Genomic DNA, 21,471 nt, shown 5'->3' on the forward strand with positions numbered 1-21,471 from the left:
AGACAGAAAGGGCCACGTAAACCAGAGATTCCAGCGACCTGAGACCAAAAGAACTAGATGGTGCCTGGCTACCATCAATTACCACCCTAACTGGGAACACAGCAGAGCCCCTGATTGAGCAAGAGAAAAGTGGGGTGCAGAACTCAAATTCTTATAAAAAAGACCAGATGTAATGGTCTGACTGAGACTGGAGAGACCCCAGAGGACAGGGCCCCTGGACTCTCTGTTAGCCCAGAACTGAAACCATTCCTGAAGTCAACTCTGCAGACAAAGATTACACTGGACCATAAGACATAAAACGCTAGTGGTAAGGAGTGCTTCTTAGCTCAAGTAGACACGTGAGACTAAGTGGACAGCTCCTGTCCAGAGGCAAGATGAGAAGGCAAAAAGGGATAAGAGCTGATTGAATGGACACGGGAAATACAGGGTGAAGAGAAGGAGTGTGCTGTCACATTATATGGAGAGCAACTAGGGTTACAAAACAATGTTGCATAAGTTTTTGTATGAGAAATTGAATTGTAAACTTTCACTTAAAGCACAATAAAAAAAAAAAAAAAGGTCTTCACCAAAAGAATAAAAAGAGAACCTACAGATTGGGAAAAAAATTTTCTCTATAACATATCCGACAATGGCCTAATCTCTAAAATCCATAGAATACTTCAACACCTCAACAGCAAAAAGACAAATAATTCAATTTAAAAATGGCAAACGATGTGAACAGACACATCACCAAAGGAGATATTCGGGAGGTTAAACAGACACATGAGGAAATACTCCCAATCATTAGCTACTAGAGAAATGCGAATCAAAACTACAATGAGATACCATCTCACTCCGACATTACTGGCACTACATCAAAAAAACAGAAAATAATAAATGTTGGAGAGAGTGCAGGGAGAGGAATTCTTATGCACTGCTGGTGGGAATGCAAAATGGTATAACCATTTTGGAAAACGATATGGCGCTTCCTTAAAAAGCTAGAAAAAGAAATACCGTAAGATGCAGCAATCCCACTCCTAGGAATATACCCTAGAGAAGTAAGAGCCATCACATGAATAGACGTATGCACACCCATGTTCATTGCAGCACTATTCACAATAACAAAATGATGAAAACAACCTAAGTGGCCATCAACAGATGAATGGATAAACAAATTATGGTATATACACACAATGGAATACTACGCAATGATGAACAATAACGGATAGAAAAAACAATCTGGTGGGGAGGGTTGGGAGGGGAAATCACTAACTAAATAGTAGACAAGCATTAACTTTGATGAAGGGAAAGACGACATACAACATAAGGGAAGTCAGCATAACTTGAACAAGGCAAAGTACGAGAAGCTTCTCAGACACATCTGAACACCTTGAGGGACTGAGTTACTGGGGCTGAGGGTAGGGACCATGGTCTTGGGGGACATCTAGGTCAATTGGCATAACATATATTCATAAAGAAAATGTTCTCCATCCTACTTTGGTAAGTAGCATGAGGGCCCTAAAAGCTTGCTAGTGGCCATCTAAAATTCATCTATTGGTCCCATCCTGTCTGAAGCAAAGGAGAATGAAGAAAACCAAAGACAGAGGGAAGGGTTAGTCCAAAGGACTAACAGACCACATGAACCACAGCCTCTACCAGCTTGAGCCCAGAAGAACTAGATGGTGGCCAGCTACCACCACTGACCATTCAGACAGGGATCACAATAAAGGGTTCCAGACAGAGCAGGAGAAAAATGTAGAACAAAATTCAAATTTACCAAAAAAAAAAAAAAGATGAGATATACTGGTCTGACAGAGATTAGAACACCCAAAGCTATGGTCCCCAGACATCCCGCTAACTCAGAACTGAAGCCACTCCCAAAGCCCACTTTTCAGCCAAGGATTAGACAGACCTATTTTATAAAATAAACAATAACACGTGAGGAATGTACTTCTTAGTTCAATCAAGTATATGAGACTAAACAGGCAACATCTGTCCAAAAGCAAAGACAAGAAGGCAGGAAGAGACAGGAAAACCGGACAAATGGACACAGAGAACCTGGGGTGGAAAGGGAAGGGGAAGAGTGCTGACAAAATGCAGGAATTGCAACCAATGTCACAAAACAATTTGTGTATAAAATTTTGAACGAGAAACAAACTTGTGCTATAAACTTCCACCTAAAACACAATAAAATTTAAAAAAAAAAAAAAAAGAATATTGATCTCCTAAAGTCACCTTTAAGTCAAACAATCAGTAAAGACTCCTTTGCTTTAGGCATTGTGTTCTTTTGAAGACTTCCCTTTGGAGAAACAGAAACTCCAAGTTCACACTAGAAGCTCATTTTAGGGTAAATTGTTAGTAAATAAACATTGTTCTGACCCCCTTTCCATGGCAATGTGGATAACATGGGCTTTAAGAATCTTTGGAATTCTCTCTTCTTTGGAACATTTTTGACTGCCTAGTCAGAATGTGGAGCCCTGGTGGTGCAGTTGTTAAGAGCTTAGCTGCTAACAAAAAGGTTGTCAGTGTAAATCCACCAGCTGCTCCTTGGAAACGCTGTGGGGCAGTTCCACTCTGTCCTGTAGGGTCACTATGAGTTGGAATTGACACAATGGCAATGGGCTTTGGGTTTTTGTTGTTGTTGTTGTTACTCTGATTTGCAAATCTTATGTTAAATAAATTTCCATCAATTTCTATTACTGTCTTAATATGATTTTTGTTTTAACACAGGAATGTTTCAGTTTACTGACATGGAGCTTAGCATAAGTGACTCCATCTTGGGCCTAATTAAAAAAAAAAAAGTCACTGTCAAGTCGATTCCTACTCATAGTGACCCTACAGGACAGAGTAGAACTGTTCCATAGGGTTTCCAAGGAGCGCCTGGTAGATTCAAACTGCTGACCCCTTGGTTAGCAGCTGTGTCACTTAACCACTACGCCACCAGGGTTTCCCAAAGGAGGCTCTTGGGAGGGGGCATAAAAGCCTACAGCACCCGGTATTCCCAGGTCATCTCCCAACCAAATACTAACCAGCCACGACCCTGCTTAGCTTACGAGATTAGGCATGTTCAGGGTGGTATGGCCGTAGACTCTTGGGCCTAATATAGTCCTATTAACACAATAAGACGGTCCCTTCCATCTACCTCAAATCTGTAGCAAAGTCCACTTACCATGAAAACTATCTCCTGGAAGTGGTGCTGGTGGGGTGTGTAAAAACTGGAAAAGAGCCTGAATGTGATATTTGAGTCAATGAACAGCCAAACACAAGCAAAATGCATGAGACACTAAAATAACACATAAACTGAGAAAACCAAAGTTTGGAGCCAGAGATGACCTTGAGAATGTAGACTGCCTAGAAGTTTATAGAAATCATCCATAGGCCTTGGCGTTGTGGGGTTCGCTTTATTTTATCTAGATCTCAAGAGACAGGAAGGCTCAGGTCATGCCAGATTTAAACATCTGCAAGCTTTTGCCTCTGAAGAAGATTCTGGAGTTAGTAGTGAGTGACTCCTCTTGCTCCTCACCCTGTCTTTGGCCTTACAATAATGCTGCTCCTCTTCTCACCAGTTTAGAATTTGGGGTATAAAGTGATGAGAAAAACAGAGAAGAAACATGAAGAAAGTTGGGATTAGAGAGCATTTCCCCTTATCCAGATAACTGAAACTTCTCAAAATGTCTCTTCCTGTCTTTTAGGAGATAATATGATAGTTTAGTGATTTGAAGTATTTGATGGAACAACTCTCTATAAATAAACAGCATATCTTTTGCAGTTATAATTAAGTTGCCCAGAGTAAACTCCAAATGGCTTACTTTATTGTACTTGATTACTCAAACAGATTTTGCCATTTTGAAATTTCTTCTGAGCTTTCAAGGCTCTACCTAGAGAATAGTCCCTGAACACAATCCTAGAAAAATCTTTCATGGTGACTCATGAGTGACCTGTCAGGAGAAAAAATATCTGATATCAAGTATACTATTCTTTACATTTGCGAAATCTTAGAACGCTGCAGGAGGAAGTAGTGCCCCGTAAGACACAAATTATTAGCGAATATAATGTCCTAACATACAAACAAGTTCTCTTCTTTTTTATACAACTGAGTGGGCAGAAGCATGATTAATATAACGTTGTGCTACAAGTGTGGATATATCTGTGCTTCACCTCTGCCATGGCTCTTGCTTTCACTGAAACCCTCCTGATATTTCCCAGAAAGAAGGTTTTCAAACTTTCTGGCCAAGTTCTGTCAACTCAGGAGTCAACACACGCTAATATACCCACTTCACTTCCACTGGTTTCTGCGTGGAAAGAGGAAATGAGCGGTTGCACCTTAACTGACTCTTCACTTTCCACTTACTGTATTCAGAGGAATTTTGTTGATTAAGGAGCCCTGGTGGTGCACTGGTTAAAAGTGCTTGGCTGCTAACTGAAAGGTCAGCAGTTTGAACCCACCAGCCACTCCGAGGGAGAAAGGTGTGGCAGTCAGCTTCAGTAAAAGATTACAGCTTTTCTACCTTGCCCTGGAGGGTCACTACGAGTAGGAATCAACTCAATAGCAACAGGTTTGTTCTTTTTTTGTTTGTTTGTTTTATTGATTATTAACTGAGTTAAAAGTAGAGCACAACCTACTCGTCTACGGTTATTCAGAAAACTCTATTCACCATGTATACTTTAAAGTGGGGAACAGCATATATACATATGTATATATATACACACACACACACACAAACTTTAAAAAGATTAGAAAATGGTATAATAAAATGTTTAGGTGATTATTTCCAAGTACCGTGATTATTTCCAAGTACCATGATTATGGGTGTAGGAAACTAAATAATGGCCTTCCGCTCCCCTGAAAGATGTCCACATTCTAATCTCCAGAACCTGTGAATATGTTACCTTACATGACAAAGACGAACTAAGGTTACAGTTGGAATTAAGGCTGCTGATCAGCAGATAGAGACATTATTTTGGAATATTCTTGTAGGCCCAATGTAACCACAAAGGTCATTAAAAGTGGAAGGAGAGCATCAGCGGGAGATGTGGCTACAGAAGAATGGGCAGAGATGCAGCATCAGCATGGCTGACTTTGAAAATGGAGGAAGAGAGCCACAAGCAAAAGAATGTGGGCAGCTTCTAGAGACAGGGAAAGGCAAGGAAATGGGTTATCCCCTCAAGCCTCCAGAAAAGAAACAGCCCTGCCTACACCTTGATTTTTACCTAGCAAGACACATGTAAGACTTCTGACCTCCAAAGATGTAAAGATAACAAATTTATGTGGTTTCAGCTACTAAGTTTGTGGTAATTTGTAATTGTAGCCATAGAAAACTAATACAATGGATGATTTCAGTTTTTGTTTTTCTACAGATTTGGAAGGGAAGAGAGTTGGTTATTTTCCAAATTTTATATAACCTACATGCTCAAACCAAACCCGTTGCCATCGAGTCGATTTCGACTTATAGCGACCCTACAGGACGGAGGAGAACTACACCATATGGTTTCCAGGGAGAGCCTGGTGGATTTCAACTGCCCATCTTTTGGTTAGTAGCCATAGCTCTTAGCCACTACACCACCAGGGGTTTCCTTGTGAAAATATACACAGCAAAATCCATTCCCGTTCCACAGTTTCTAGACATAGTGATCAACGAGATTTGTTGCATTCTTCACTTTGTGTCAACATTCTCTTATTTTTTCTGTTCTAGCTGTTTCACTTGCATTCACTTAATTTCCTTGCCCCACAACCTTCCCATGTATGGTTTAAAACAGCTGTTGGCCTTTTGATCTTACATACTTTTTTTTTTTTAAGTAAAAGCAATACTCAGGGATGACAATCTTTACTCTTTGCTATAAAGTGTTACTTAGTTTAAAGGTGACTTCAGGGCATAGTTTCAATTCAAGGTTTGAAGAGCAACTTAGTTTCAGTTCAAGGTTTGAAAAGCCTTCGTCCCAGGGACCCCTCCAGACTCAATAGTCCAGTAAGTCTGGATTTTTTAAGAATTTGAAATTCTGTTCCACATTTTATCAGGATTCTCCTATTATGCTCCTGATCAGAATGTTCAGTAGTGGTAGCCATCTAGATCTTCTGGTGTCAAGGTAGAGAAGGTGGTGGTTCCTGTAGTCCAGTTCCTCATCTGGTTCTTGGACTTCCAGATGAATAAAGACCGATAGCTAATCTTGCATTTCTTTCTTTCTTTTTCTTTAGGTGGAAGTTTACAGTGCAAATTAGTTTCTCATTCAAAAATTTGTACATAAATTGCTTTGTGACGTTGGTTGCAATCCCCACAGTGTGTCAATACTTTCCCCCTCTCCAACCCAGATTCCCTGTGTCCATTTGTCCAGTTCCTGTCCCTTCATGCCTTCTTGTCTTTTCTTTTCTTGAAGTTCTTAAGTTCATTTACTGAGAAAAGTAACTTGTGAAGATTCACACAACAAAGAATGGCAGAGTTTATTTTAATCGAGAGCCCCTAAAAAATTAAAACCCAGTTTAGAATTGATAAACAACACGTGATTTATCCATATAATTGAATATTATTCAGCCATAAAGAGAAATGATGTTCTCATACATGCTACAACATAAATGAACCTTGAAAACGTCATACTGGGTGAAATAAGTCAGACACAAAAGGGCAAATACTATATGACCCCACTTACATTGGGCAAAATATACTTAGATTAGGCAAATACATAGAGACAGACTATAGATTAGTGGTTACCAGGGGCTTGGGAGGGGGGAAATGGAGAGTTCTACTTAAGGAATATGTAATGAATGTCACTGAATTCTACACTTAAAAATTATTAAGATTGCAAGTGTTTTACTACAATAAAAATTATTTTAATTAAATAATACCTTAAAAAAATTAAAAGCTATTTATTGAGGACACAGAGAACCAGGCACTGTCTGAATCCATCGACTAGCATGTGTTTTTTCCAGTGGCGTCACTAAGGTTTGTGTCACCCAGTAAGTATCTCATGGTGTCACCCTCTCCTCTTCCTGGACCTCCGCCTATACCAGACCATACAGAATCCTTAGTAATATTTTTTGTGCTAATGTTACTCGCAAATCGTAATTCCTGTATATCACTGAATGTAATGGCAATAGAAATGACATAAACAACCAGTGAAATTAAAATTACACCTCTAAATTACAGTATTTACATTTACATAGTTTCACGTGGTTAAAGTGAAATTCGGAAAGAAAACAATAGAATTCAAAGTAAAAACGTTTAAGAGCTACATCAAAATTATGTTTAACATTACACTTTACCATTACACAAGATACATTAATATGTTAGGTTTTCGTAATCAATAATGGTCCAAATAATGTAGAAGTTGTTGACAAATGCATATGGAAATATATATGTAAATGAAATAATACCATAAAAATAAACAGGAACAAATATACAAGCATTTCAGCACTTAGTGAACATCTCGACTAAATCAAAACTTTCCTGGCCTTCAAAGCTGCGAACTTGTGAACGAGTTCATCGAAATCCATGCCTTTCACCAACTCACGTTTTAATGTGTCACTATGTTTTTAAACCGTAATTCAAAATTAAACCCTGAAGATTTCATTAAAGTCGGATATATATTTTCAAGGCAGTCATGTTTTTAAAGAAAATTTCAAGATTCAAGCTATATTTCTAAACATGTATCAGGAAACAGCATTTCCGCTACTTCATGTTTTAAACTGTCAATTTCTCTATTTAGTTATCAAAGAACTATATAATCAATAATTGTTATACATATAAGTTTATTATCAATTTTAATCATAGGATAATATGTGATAAATATATCATAAATGCTTAAATGTAATATTTTTTAGATTATATGAATACTTACAACAAAATTGTTCCGTAAAATCTTTCTACATTGAATTACATTATTAGTTACAACATTATTAGTAACCAAGAAGCCGCCTTTTTAAAATTCTCTCCTTTTCCTTTAATTACCACCATACTTCACTCTCAAGAAAGTTATTGATATAGGTTCACAAATTCTAATTACCACAATATTGCAGCTAAAGCGCTGGAAAATTTGACATAATCAGCAACTGTAAAAACACTGACAACAACAACAGCATGTGCTTGTAGTGCAGGCCGATCAAACCATGTGACTCAAAGCATCTTTGTAATTGGATAATGACAGCCCTGACCGCAGCACATTGTTGTTGTTGCTGTTGTTAGGTGCCCTCCACTGGGTTCCAACTTATAGCGACCCCACGCACAACAGAACGAAACACTGTCCAGTCCTGCGCCACCCTCACAATTGTTTCCAACCTCAAGCCTATTGTTGAGCCACTGTGTCAATCCATCTCCTTGAGGGTCTTCCTCTTCCTTGCTGACCCCCTACTTTACCAAGCATGATGTCCTTCTCCAGGGACTGATCCTTCCTGATAACATGTCCAAAGTATGTGAGACGTAGTCTCGCCACCCTTGCTTCTAAGGAGCATTTTGGTTGTACTTCCTCCAAGACAGGTTTGTTCGTTCTTTTGCCAGTCCGTGGTATATATTCAATATTCTTCACCAACACCGCAATTCGAAGGCGTCACATTAGAAGTTTCAAAAAATAAACAAGCATAGAGTTTTAGCCTTGTAGATATTTAGATATACTAACACATGTAAGCTGGGCTTATGAAAAAAAAATGTGTACTTATCACTAACTACTGGAATACTTTTATAAAAAATAATAAATTACTACTGAAACACTGTACAAAAATTTCATAGACAGTCATCTTGGTGTCACCCGGTGCAGTCTGCACCCCCCAGGTCCCCCTACTGACACCACTGATTTTTCTACAGAATTCCTTAAAGGACAGTGATGGCATTCTCTGGCAGGAAAGTATGCAGATACTTTCTGACACATTTCCTCGGCAGGAGCTTACTCCCTTGTGATTGGTGGTCATGATGGTGATGTTGGCAGTGGGGGCTGATGGTGGTTTAAGTGGCAAAGCTGGGGGAGGGGTGGTGATGTAGGACTTGATGGAGGTGGAGGTGGAGGTAATGGTGTGGGGAATCTGTGAAAGAGGTGGTGGCACTGGTAGAAGAGGACTCTGGCAAGTAGAGTGATGGTCTATGTCACAGTCAGTTAATTAGGACACTGAAACACCACAGAGATGTCCCTGTTTGTTGCAACGTGTAGATTTCCTTATTCTTCTTTGGTAATTTTTAACCAGGTCAGCTGGACCAGAGAAAAGCTGACAATATGTCTAAGGGAGGTGAAATAACCACTTTTTCTTCATTTCCTTCCAACTCCTTGTCATGTTATGCAAAGCTCCCTGTGCTTTCTCTCTAGCATAGCTTTCCACCTCCTAAGTTCTATCTGCAAGCACCATTCGCTGGGAAGTACACCACCAACCCATCAGTCCCCACCTCACTCCCAAGCATCAAACTGTCAAGTCTTTGTCTCACGTTGTTCCTTTAGCCTGGAATACCCTTCTCCCCATTTTAAAATGGTTTTAGCTTTCAAAGCTCAATTCAAATGCCACCTGCTTCTTGCAATGATAAACAAAACCAAGTGCCAGGAATTTTCATCTACATTCAATTACTTCATCCATATCATTTTGAGTCTTGCTTTTCTCATCTTTCTGTCATGTATGTGAACCTGGAACTTGTCCACTCCCTTGTGCTGCTGCAGAAAACCTTCCCTCGGTTGGGACCAACCATCACTTCGGCCTCTTCCTTTGTTGTTGTTATTGGGTGCCGTAGAGTTGATTTTCAACTCATAGCCACCCCATACAACAGAGTAGAACTGCCCCATAGATCTTTCTAGGCTGGAATCTTTATAGACAGAACACTAGGTCTTTCTCCCACAGAGCAGCTGGGTAGGTTGCACCACCAGGGCTCCTTTTTGCTCCCTCAGCTCTATGCACAAATCTCCATTCTTTCACTATTTCATCCTACCTCACAATTAGTTACTGTTTTACATGTTTGCTTACTACTCTCCTGACTCCACAGTTAGCTTTTTGAGGACTAGCACCTTGTCTACTTACCCTTATCCTCATATGAAATGTAGACTCATAGCATGTAGTATGTAAACCGGTTGCCATCAAGTCAGTTCTGACTCATGGTGACTCCGTGTGTGTCAGAGTAGAACTGTGCACCATAGGATTGCCAATGACTGATTTTTCAGAAGGAGTTTGCTAGGTCTTTCTTCCAAGAACCTCTGGGTAAACATTAATCTCAAACTTTTTGGTTAGCAGCAGAGTGAGTTAAACATTTGCATCATCTAAAAAGCTGGACTCTGTGAAGAAAAATACGGCAACAGGATTGGAGGAAAATTCATTGACAGCCTGCGATATGCAGATGACACAACTTTGCTTGCTGAAAGTGAAGAAAACTCCAAGCATTGAAAGGTGGGGCCAAGATGGCGGAGTAGTCTGACACTTTCAGTGATACCTTTTAAAACAAAGACCGGAAAAAACAAGTGAAATGATTATATATATGACAAGCTAGGAACCCTGAACATCAAAGGCAAAGTTAGGAAATCAGACTGAGCTGCAGGAGGATGGAGAGACTTTCAGAAGCAGGAAGGAATTGCTGGACCTGACTCTGCAGGAACTGGTCCCCCTCAGGCACATTCCCCTGGAGCAACCAGGGTGGGACTGGCAGTTAGCAGTTCAGGACACAGTTTCCTCAGGGAGAGACAGTGAGCCACACAGTCTCCAGAACCAGAGAAGAACAGCCCTTAGTGTTTATGTTACTGTGCCCCCAGCTCCCAAGCCAGCTTCAGTGGCTGTCAATTTCCCTGGGCCTGAGATAGGTCCTACCGCGCACTCTGAGCCATTCTCCCAGCCTTGGAAAAGGAATAAATTAACAACTGGCGGAAAAGATAATCTGCAAGCTCCACTAAGCTGGGGAGCTCAGGAGAGAAGTGGCTCCTGTCCAGGCACAAACAGTCTGTGGACTTTGAATACCTTTCACCCCTGCATGGACCTGTGTGGGCCCATTTCAGATTAGGCCTTTGTTACTGCAATAGTGTATGTGCTTGAGATCTGACTTCAATTGTTTCAGCTCTGCGGTAGAGAGTTGGGTTTTTGATGTTTGACACCGCCTTGCCTATTAAACAGGGTCCTCATCTACCCACATCAGGAGCCTGAGGACTGGTGGCTCCACCCACATCACCTAGTCACCCGTGACAGGGGTCCAAGGATAAGTGGTACCTGCCAGTCCTTACAACCAAAAGCATTGGGTACCCATGGACTGGCCATAGAACCCGCCCACCTGTGCACTCTAGGGAACAGGGACGCTCTGGCCATAGAACCCGCCTACCTGTGCACTGTAGGGAACAGGGACACTCTTTCCTCACAGACACTCATGGGGTGGTTGGCAGCCCCCTCCCTTTGTTCAGAGTGTGACCCCCTGCTGCAACCAGATACCTATGCCTATACCAATCACCCCTGCCCCTCTAAGGGCAGGGGTGATTGGTATAGGCATAGGACAGAGCCTATACCACACACTTGACAACCAACTACCTGGACACCTGAGCTGAATCCATACAAAAAAAAGTGAACTGACTCCTAGTCTCATATACTTGGTAACAGATCTAGCCATCTGGTGACAGGACGTTAGAGCTTCCAAGGCACAAGCCAGCTCACTCAAGCAGCCTATTTGGGCATATCAAAATAAGACAAAGCAAGAAGCTAGGACACAGTAAGCAAACATACAATAAATTAATACAATAACTTATAGATGGCTCAGAGACAACAGTCAACATCAAATCACATAAAAAAGCAGACCATGATTGCTTCAACAAGCTCTCAAAACAAAGAACCAAGTAATCTTCCAGATGAAGTCATCTTCCTGGAATTAACAGATGCAGAATACAAAAGATTAATATACAGAACTCTTCAAGACATCAGGAAGGAGATCAGGGAAAACACAGAATAAGCCAAAGAACACACAGATAAAACAGTTGAAGAAATTAAAAAAGTTATTCAAGAACATAATGAAAAATTTAATAGGCTGCAAGAATCCATACAGAAACAGCAATCAGAAATTCAGAAGACTGTAACAATAAAATTACAGAATTAGACAACTCAATAGCAAGTCAGAGGAGCAGAATTGAGGAAATGGAAGGCAGAATTAGCTAGACTGAAGACAAAACACTTGGCACCAATAAATTTAAAGAAAAATCAGATAAAAGAATTTTAAAAAATGAAGAAACCCTAAGAATCATGTGGGACTCTTGTCAAGAGAAATAACTTACGAGTGATTGCAGTACCAGAACAGGGAGGAATAACAGAAAATACAGAGAGAATTGTTGAAGATTTGTTGGCAAAAAACTTCCTTAATACCATGAAAGATGAGAAGATATCTATCCAAGATGTTCATAGAACCCCATATAAGGTAGATCTCAAAAGAAAGTCACCAAGACATATTATAATCAAACTTACCAAAACCAAAGATAGAGAATTTTAAGAGCAGCTAGGATAAACAAAAAGTCACCTACAAAGGAAAGTCAATAAAAATAAGCTCGGACTACTCAGCAGAAGCCATGCAGGAAAAGAAGGCAATGGGATGACTTATATAAAGTACTGAAGGACAAAAATTGCCATCCAAGAATCATATATCCAGCAAAACTGTCTCTCAAATATGAAGGTAAAATTAGGACATTTCCAGATAAACGGAAGTTTAGGGAATTTGTAAAAACCAAACCAAAACTACAAGAAATACTAAACGAAGTTCTCTGGTTAGAAAATCAATAATATCAGATATCAACCCAAGACTAGAACACAGGACAGAGCAACCAGTTATCAACCCAGATATGGAAATCACAAAAATAAATCAAGATTTAAAAAAAGCTCAAAAAAGGGAAACAGTAATGTCACTATGTAGAAGATGACAACGTTAAAACAATAAAGAGGGACTAAAAATGTAGTCATAGACCTTTCATATGGAGAGGAAGAAAGCTTCAAGCACTTACTGAAGATCAAAGACTACACCCTTCATTATGGATTACACCTCAATATAAAACAAAAATCCTCACAAATGGTTTCAATAAGCAACATCATGATAAACAGAAAACATTGAAGTTGTCAACGATTTAATTTTACTTAGATCCACAATTAACAACCATGGAAGCAGAAGTCAAGAAATCAAATGATGCATTGCATTGGGCAAATCTGCTGCAAAAAAACCTCTTTAAAGTGTTAAGAAGCAAAGATGTCACTTTGAGGACTAAGGTGCACCTGACCTAAGCCATGATATTTTCAGTCACCTCATATGCATGCAATAGCTGGACGATGAATAAGGAAGACCAAAGAAGAATTGATACCTTTGCGTTATGGTTTTGGGGAAGAATATTGAATATACCAGAACCCCTGGTGGTGTAGTGGTTAAGTGCTACAGCTGCTAACCAAGAGGTGGGCAGTTTGAATCCACCAGGTGCTCCTTGGAAACCCTACAGGGCAGTTCTACGCTGTCCTATAGGGTTACCATGAGTCGGAATCAACTTGATGACAGTGGGTTTGGTTTTTTTGTTGATGTTGTTTGTTTAATTGAATATACCATGGACTGCCAGAAGAAAAAACAAATCTATTTTGGAATAAGGGCAGCTGGAATGCTCCTTAGAAGGGAGGGTGGCAAGACTTGGTCTCATGTATTTTGGAGAAGTTATCAGGAGGGACCAGTCCCTGGAGAAGGACATCATGCCTGGCAAAGTAGAAGGTCAGCAAAAAAGAGGAAGACCCTCAACAAGACAGATTGACACAATGACTGCAACAATAGGTTTGACTGTGAGAATGGCACAGGACCAGGCAATGTTTCATTCTGTTGTGCATAGGGTCACTATGAGTTGAAATGTTTCAATAAATGGGTGCATGCTGGAGGTGTTCACTCAACTATGCCAAGAAATTTGGAAGATAGCTTCTGGCCAACCAACTGGAAGAGCTCCTATTTGTGCCCATTCCAAAGAAAGGTGATCCAACAGAATGCAGAAATTATCGAACAATATCATTAATATCGTACACAAGTAAAATTTTGCTGAAGATCATTCAAAAGTGGTTGCAGCAGCATGTCATGAGGGAACTCCCAGAAGTTCAAGCTGGATTCAGAAGAGGACGTGGAATGAGGGATATCATTGCTGATGTCAAATGGACCTTGGCTGAAAGCAGAGAATTCCAGAAACATGTTTACCTGTATTTTATTGACGACACAAAGGCATTCGACTGTGTGGATCATACCAAATTATGTATAACATTGCAAAGAATGGGAATTCCAGGACACTTCATTGTGCTCATGTGGAACCTGTATATACACCAAGAGTAAGTCATTCATACAGAACAAGGGGATACTGCATAGTTTAAAATCACAAAAGGTGTGCATCAGGGTTGTATTCTTCCACCATACTTATTCAATCTGAAGCTGAGCAAATAATTAGAGGGGGAAAAAAAAAACCACATTGCCATCGAGTTGATTCCGACTCATAACAACCCCATAGGACAGAGTCGAACTGCCCCCTAGGTTTTCCAAGGAGCACCCAGGTGGACTCGAACTGCTGACCTTTTTGGTTAGCAGCCGTAGCGTTTAACCACTATGCGCCAGGGTTTCCAATAATCCGAAAAGCTGGACTATATGAAGAACAGGCATCAGGACTGAAGAAAGACTCTTTAACAACCTATGATATGCAGATGACACAACCTTGCTTGCACAACGTGAAGAGGACTTGAAGCACTTACTTATGAAGATCAAAGACTACAGTCTTCAGTATGGATTATACCACAACATAAACTACATAATATATATGGATATATATATATATATATATATGACAGATCAAGGATTTCTTCCCTAGCTTCTTCCTTTACCCATGAGTTTTGACAACGTCACCAAATTTTGAAAAGTTTAGATCCTCCCCTTCTCCTTAATGTGTGGAGTTCAGAGGCATGTAGCTGACTGGAGTTAGGAAATGCTCCTAAAACTGTTGCTTACCGCCGCTATTTTTTTTAAGCTTTTTGCTAGCAGACCTGTTACTTAATGAAGTGGAGTAATGAACCTTGTAGAAATGACTCTAGGATTTCAAGGTGGGGTCGGTGGATAATACCACTGTCTGAGAAAGTACAGGGAAATAATTAACTCCAACAAAGGGGCAGAGACCACCCCTGCCCCTCCCAAGTGAACTCACCTTTGCCTTATAAAACATGTGGGTGGCGGGCGGGCGGGCGGGGAGGCTCTGGGAGACTGGTTTAACCTGTTGGCTTTAATGCCCAGACTAATAAGGCAATGGAAGTTTAAGGCAGATTTGAGACTCTTTGCAACCAGTTAATGAAGAGATTAAAGCCAATTAAAAGAAGCATTGATATAAATGAAAGCGAGGTGAATTTCACTGAAACACTTTCAATCATGTGAACAGCAATCGAGTCTGTATAATTCTTAAAGGAAGTAAAATGTTGACACGCTTTGAGGAATGGAATCTCCCCCAAATTACGTTGCTAATTTGCTCCTAAATGAGACAAGACTGTAGAAACTTACAAAATTTTTATAAAATAAAAATTCTAACTTAAGAAATACACGGAGATATGTTTTGCCTCAATCTCTTTGTTTCCAAAATTCAGAATTGTTTTTATGCCTCTATGCTTTGAAAACACACGTGTGTATTTTTTCACATATTTTACCATATCATGTATTTTGCAAAACAACATAATACTTAACAAAGAAAAACAAGAGAATATATTTCCCCCAAAATAAAGCTTCTTCATACCTTTTTTTTTTTTTTCCTGAAACAAGAGTTTCCATTAGCAGAAACTTCTTTTTGTGGAGTGTGTTTTTATTATTATTATTATTATTGCAAATGAGATGAAGGGACAAATTAAAAGAACCGTAGTGGTTGCAGGAGAAAGTAGGAAAGTACAATGGCTTTCCCCTACCCTCTCGAGGCCCTCGTCTTTTCTCCACACAGGGAGGTAAGGATGACCAACTTCTTCAGTATGCCTCCTGCTCCCTGGCAGTGAGAAAGAAGAGGCTGAAATAACACCTGGTGCTGCTTTTTCTGGAACTAAACACACTTAATCTTCCGCTTCAAAGTGGGAAGGAAAGGCTATCAAAAATAAATGCCATCATTTCTCTTTTCCAGCCTTTCTCTCTGAAATGTATATCCACTTACAAAAATGTTAGCCTAAAAACATTGTTTTGGGATATTTAGGGATTTTTTTTTCAAAGGGGGTAGCAGATGAGGATCCATTTTATAAGCTGAAGATTTCACGTACACTTTTCAATGGCTAACTTTGTCACTGCTGTTTAACAACTGCGTTCCAATTTCAAAGATTAATTGAAGATGTCCAAGAGTGCTAGTAGACCAGGAATCTTCTAGCTCTCATTTTAGAGAAAATACTGTGAGTGGAATAAGAGCAGGGGGAGGGAGTGGAAAGGGAGTGGTTAATTTTGCAGACACATTCTTCAGGTTAATATTTATTGACAGAACGAGACTCCTTGTCACAGCTAACTAACCAAGCCCTAATAATATGGAGTAAATTTAACCCCTTACGGCAATGGTTCTCAAACTTTTGTGCATCAGTATCGCCACAAGGGCTTGTTAAAACACAGATTCCTGAGCCCCACCCCCCAGAGTCTCTGAATCAGTCGGCCTGGGGTGGAGCCCAAGGATTTGCATTTCCAAGGTGCCAGGTGAGCTGATGCTGCTTTGCTGATCAGAGTTCCCAGGTGATGCTGACCGTGCTGGTGCTCCACCTTGAGAAACACTATCCTATAGCTTGAGCCCTAGTGGCTCAGTTCTTAAGAGCTATGGCTACTAACCAAAAGGTCAGCAGTTTGAATCTACCAGCTGCTCCTTGGAAACTCTATGGGGCAGTTCTGCTCTGTCCTATAAGGCCACTATGAGTAGGAATCAACTCAACAGCAGTGGACTTGGTTTTTGGTTTGGGGTCCTCTATCAGTTATTCTCACTCCTGGCTCTGCATCAGAAGGCTCTTCTTAGGGGCTTTTATAAACCCTGATATCTAGGCCCTACCGCAGATCCACTGAGACAGAGTCTCTGGGGTAGGGCCTGGGCATCTGTATCTTGACACAGGTCAGTGGATGTTTCTAATGCCAGGGCTGACAAAGCAATGTACTAAGGTGAGGAGACTTACAGTACTAGAATGGGGATAAAGTTTGCTTAAATGTATTTCTTTGATAAGTTGCTACTAATACTTACACAACTGCAAAAGCAATTGGCAAACAGGAAAGATTTCTACACTTCTGTATAATGTGGACACGTAGTATTTCGGAGCAGCTGGACTTGTCTTCTATTTTATGAAGTAACCTTGCATTCAAGTTACATGTCAAGGAAGATAAGGGATTGAGTAGTAACGGCAACAAACACCCTGAATTCTTTTTTTACAATATTAAAAAATATGTATTCAAGGACATCTGACTTTTGGCTGTGAGAGTCCTTGGCAGAGTCACCCCCATACACACCATATCAAATGACCCCTTGCAATGCAGTACAACACATTTGTTTAGGGAAAATTATGTTAAAATAAATACCAACTATAACCTTAAAGGGATAAGAACTAAAAAAGAAATGCAGTCTGAAGGGACAATTTCATTGGTGATTAAGGGGGGGTGAACTGGTTATGAGATCATTTGTTCTTTCATTTTTTCATTCATTCATTCAACAGCTATCCTTCTTTTAGATAATGGAGATAGGGCAACAATCAAAACAAAGCCCCAGCCTTTGAGGAGTTTAAACTCTAAAGAGGGGAAAAGCGGGCCAAAAATGATAAACATCATCATCAAAATAGTGTGAGAAATGATGATATAGTGCTATCGGGGGAAAAAAATATGGCAAGATAAAGAGGACAGAGAGTGGGAGAGTTGCTATGTTATGTAAAGGGACGACAAGGAAGGCTCCACCAGTAAGAAGATGCTGAGCAAAGACCTGAAGGAAATGAGCCATGGGGTTCTCTGGAGGAAGGTGGTCCTTGGCAGAGGGAACAAGTGCAAAGACCTGTGGTGGAACCTGGTTGACAACTTCAGGGAATAACAAGGAGGCCAGAGTGGCTGGAGCTGAGCAAGTCAGGGAGGAAGGAATAGCAGGTGGCACCAAAGAGTGCTACATACCACTGTCTTCATCCAATTCCAACCTGCCTATTGAAGTAGTGTTTCTCAAATTTCAAGGTGCATATGAATCTCCTGGGGAGTTGCTATTAAAATGAAGATTCTGATTCAGTAGGTCTGGGGTGGAACATGAAGATTCTGCATTTCTAGCCAGCTCGCAATGCTACAAAAAGCCCTGGTGGTGCAATGGTTATGCACTCAGCTTCTAACCAAAAGGTCAGTGGTTTGAACCCACTAGCCACTCCCTGGGAGAAAGATATGGCAGTCTGCTTCTGTAAAGATTTACAGACTTGGAAACCCTATGGGGTCACTGTGAGTTGGAATTGACTCTTAGACAATGGGTTTTATTTTGATTTCCCAATGCTACTTGTCTTCTGACAACACTTTGAGTAGCAAGGTATTAAGAGTACTCAAAGGATCCTACATTCTTTTGGCATTCTTTTTGTGGAGGGGAAAAAAAAAATCAGGTAAATATGTACAACGAGAAATTTATTCTTCAGTGCATTTCTAATGAGTGAGGATGTTGGGCCCCAAGAAGGAAAACTCACTTATTGTTTCTTCTTTTCCTGAGCAATTAATTTAAAAAATATACAGGTAGGTACTCTTTATTGAAAAAGACCAACGACAACATATCTGGAGTATTCTGTTCCACTTGACGTATGTATATGTCCCTTAGCCAACACCAACCACATGGTCTTGATTATCATAACTTTATAGTAAATCTTAATATTGAGTGTTAAGATTCCTCCATTTTTATTCCTTTTAAAAACTGTTATGGCTATCCTAGTTATGTTGCCTTTCCATATAAATTTCAGAATCTATATTTTAGTCTGTAACTATAAATTTTAGCCTATAACTTGCAAATTGGAATTACATTAAAACTTTATATCGTTTGGCTTCTTTACAATGTCTTCCAAACCATGAACATGTGTCTCTCCATTTATTTGCTTCTTCCTTGATCCCTTTCATCAGCATGTTGAGCAGAGCTTATACATGTGTTATTAAACTTATAAACAAGTATTTCATTTTGGGGATTTATTGTAAATGGTACTGTTTTTTAAGTTTTGGTTTCTACTTTTCCATTGATAATATATAAAAACACAATTTCTGTACATTGACCTTGTATCCTGTGATCTTACTAAACTCAATTATAACTTCTAGGTGTTCGTTTTTTATAAATTCCTTGAGATTTCTACATAAGCAATTATGTTGACTATGAATTAAAAAAAATAATAATTTTTTTTTTTTTTTTTTTTTAATTAGGACAGTTTATTTCTTCCATTCCAGTTTGTATGTCTTTTATTTCTTTTCCTTGTCTTATTGTACTGGATAGGACTTCCAGTAAAATATTGAACAGGAGTGGTGAGAATGGACATCCTTGCCTGCAGGGAGAGGTGATAGCTCCTGATCTGTTTTATGAAATTCGAGGGAAGAAGTGGTAGCTCTGTCCTGGTTTTATGATATAGTTTCTCAGTAAAGAATCACAGCATTAAAATTAAAGTCATGAGTATTTACTTTAAAGTACTTTCCGATTGGAGAAGCTAGTGTATTTAAGTTCTAAAATAAGAGACAAGGTCTTTAGCTAGCAGAATGAATTAAGTTCAAAAAGAAGGAAATCAAAAAATTTTAGAGCTTAACATCTTTGATAAATGAGCCTGATTCCCCACCCCCCTGCTTTCCAGGCACTGGTTTGGGGTTTATATTTAAAAACACTATAAGCTGAGTATCCTAGAAGTAATTTGGAATTTCAGGGACCACTTTGGGAAAATGAGCTCTCGTTTGTGTTGTCCTTTCTTTCCTCTTTGGGGAACTTTTGCTTGATGTTCAGGTTTTGTCAAAAAGCCTAATATTCCTCCATGTGGGGCTCTGGCAAGTTAATAAGTTTTATCTAGAACCTGTTTTTCTACTGAATTGAGTCGATTTTACGAAAAATTTTTGTAACGTACACTAAGATTTTTATGTTCTGTATTTTTTTTATGTCAATCTTGAAAGCGAAATTTTCTCAGTAATTTAAGCTAGATATTACGTGAAATGTATTTTATTTTGGAAACCGTGGTGGTGTAGTGGTTAAGTGCAATGGCTGCTAACCAAGAGGTTAGCAGTTCGAATCTACTGGATGCTCCTTGGAAACTCTATGATGCTGTTCTACTCTGTCCTATAGGGTCTCTATGAGTCGGAATCGACTCGACAGCAGTGGGTTTGGTTTTTTGGTTTGGTATTTTATTTAGGGAAAAGTAATTTTGTCTTAAAGTAAAACTAGCAGTTCCAGAGTATGAAAATGGAGGCATACGACAAGCCTAAAAAAAAATTGCTAAAGAGCTTTGGATTTTACTGGGTGGATAAAGAGAAAGCAAAAGTGCTTACCCAGAGAACAGTAAAAGGGAAAGAAATTAGTTATCATTTGTGCTTCAAAATGCCTAGGTGAACGTAAATATAAATAAATGAATTGGAACGACCTAATCTTGTCTTCTACCATGAGTCAAAAATAGGGAGGGTGGAGAAGAATCAGGCCTCCTCAGCGCCCAGTCTCTGAGGTCAAACAGCTCCAGGGAAGCTTCTGAAAGACCCTTTCCAACTAGGCAGAGATCCTTTTAAGACAAAGTAAGAAAAATTGCTGCTTTCCCTTAGTTATCAGAAATTGGGTGGATCTCAATCATGGAAGAAGTTTACAAGTTTTTTTCTATTGTAGGGGAACTCTAAGAAGCCAAAAAAAATGGAATCACAATGAGACACATCTGAAATAGCCTGGAAAAATGTTTTCACTCCTAGTCAGAAACTTAGCGTCCATATCAATGAATTGATCAGTTGAGCAAAGACTTTGCAATTTCCAAGGCCAGCTGATAAAATCTTTAAGGGCTAAAATTAGATTGGGGAAAATATGAGAAATACTAAAATTTGAGTAAAAAACTTAGACTATTTAAACAAACTTTATTTCAACAGTTATGTTTTAGGGTACACAGGCTTAAAATAATTTCCAAGACTTTTTAGGTACCTTACAGATATTAAATTGAGTACATAGATATTTGTCATGATTTAAGTTTATATATTTTTGCTTTTTATGCCACAAGACAAAGAATATATACATATATATATATATTTGGGTCTGCTAATGTTTTTTTTTTTTTAATGAGTGTATTCATTTTTGCCATTTAAAGGGATGCACTATAAGAGATACACAACAAAGACAACATTTAAGAGGTTTATTTAAAAAAATTATTTGATAAAGGTCAAAAGTTTTATCTGTATGACTGAAGTTTAATTGTTTAATTTAGGAAATTTTTAGGAGCTTTTTTTTTTTAATGTTAAATAGCATATAAAACAAAAAATTGGGTTTCTTGCTGTTAAAGTAACAAAATTTCCTTTGATTTTTGAGTTGAAGGGTTAATTTATTCTTTGTGTAATCTGTCTCCAAGGCAAAGGTTTGGCCTCTCATTAGAATAAGATTACC

Source organism: Elephas maximus, chromosome 15 (genome assembly GCF_024166365.1).
Source record: "Elephas maximus indicus isolate mEleMax1 chromosome 15, mEleMax1 primary haplotype, whole genome shotgun sequence".
Classification (NCBI taxonomy): Eukaryota; Metazoa; Chordata; class Mammalia; order Proboscidea; family Elephantidae; genus Elephas; species Elephas maximus.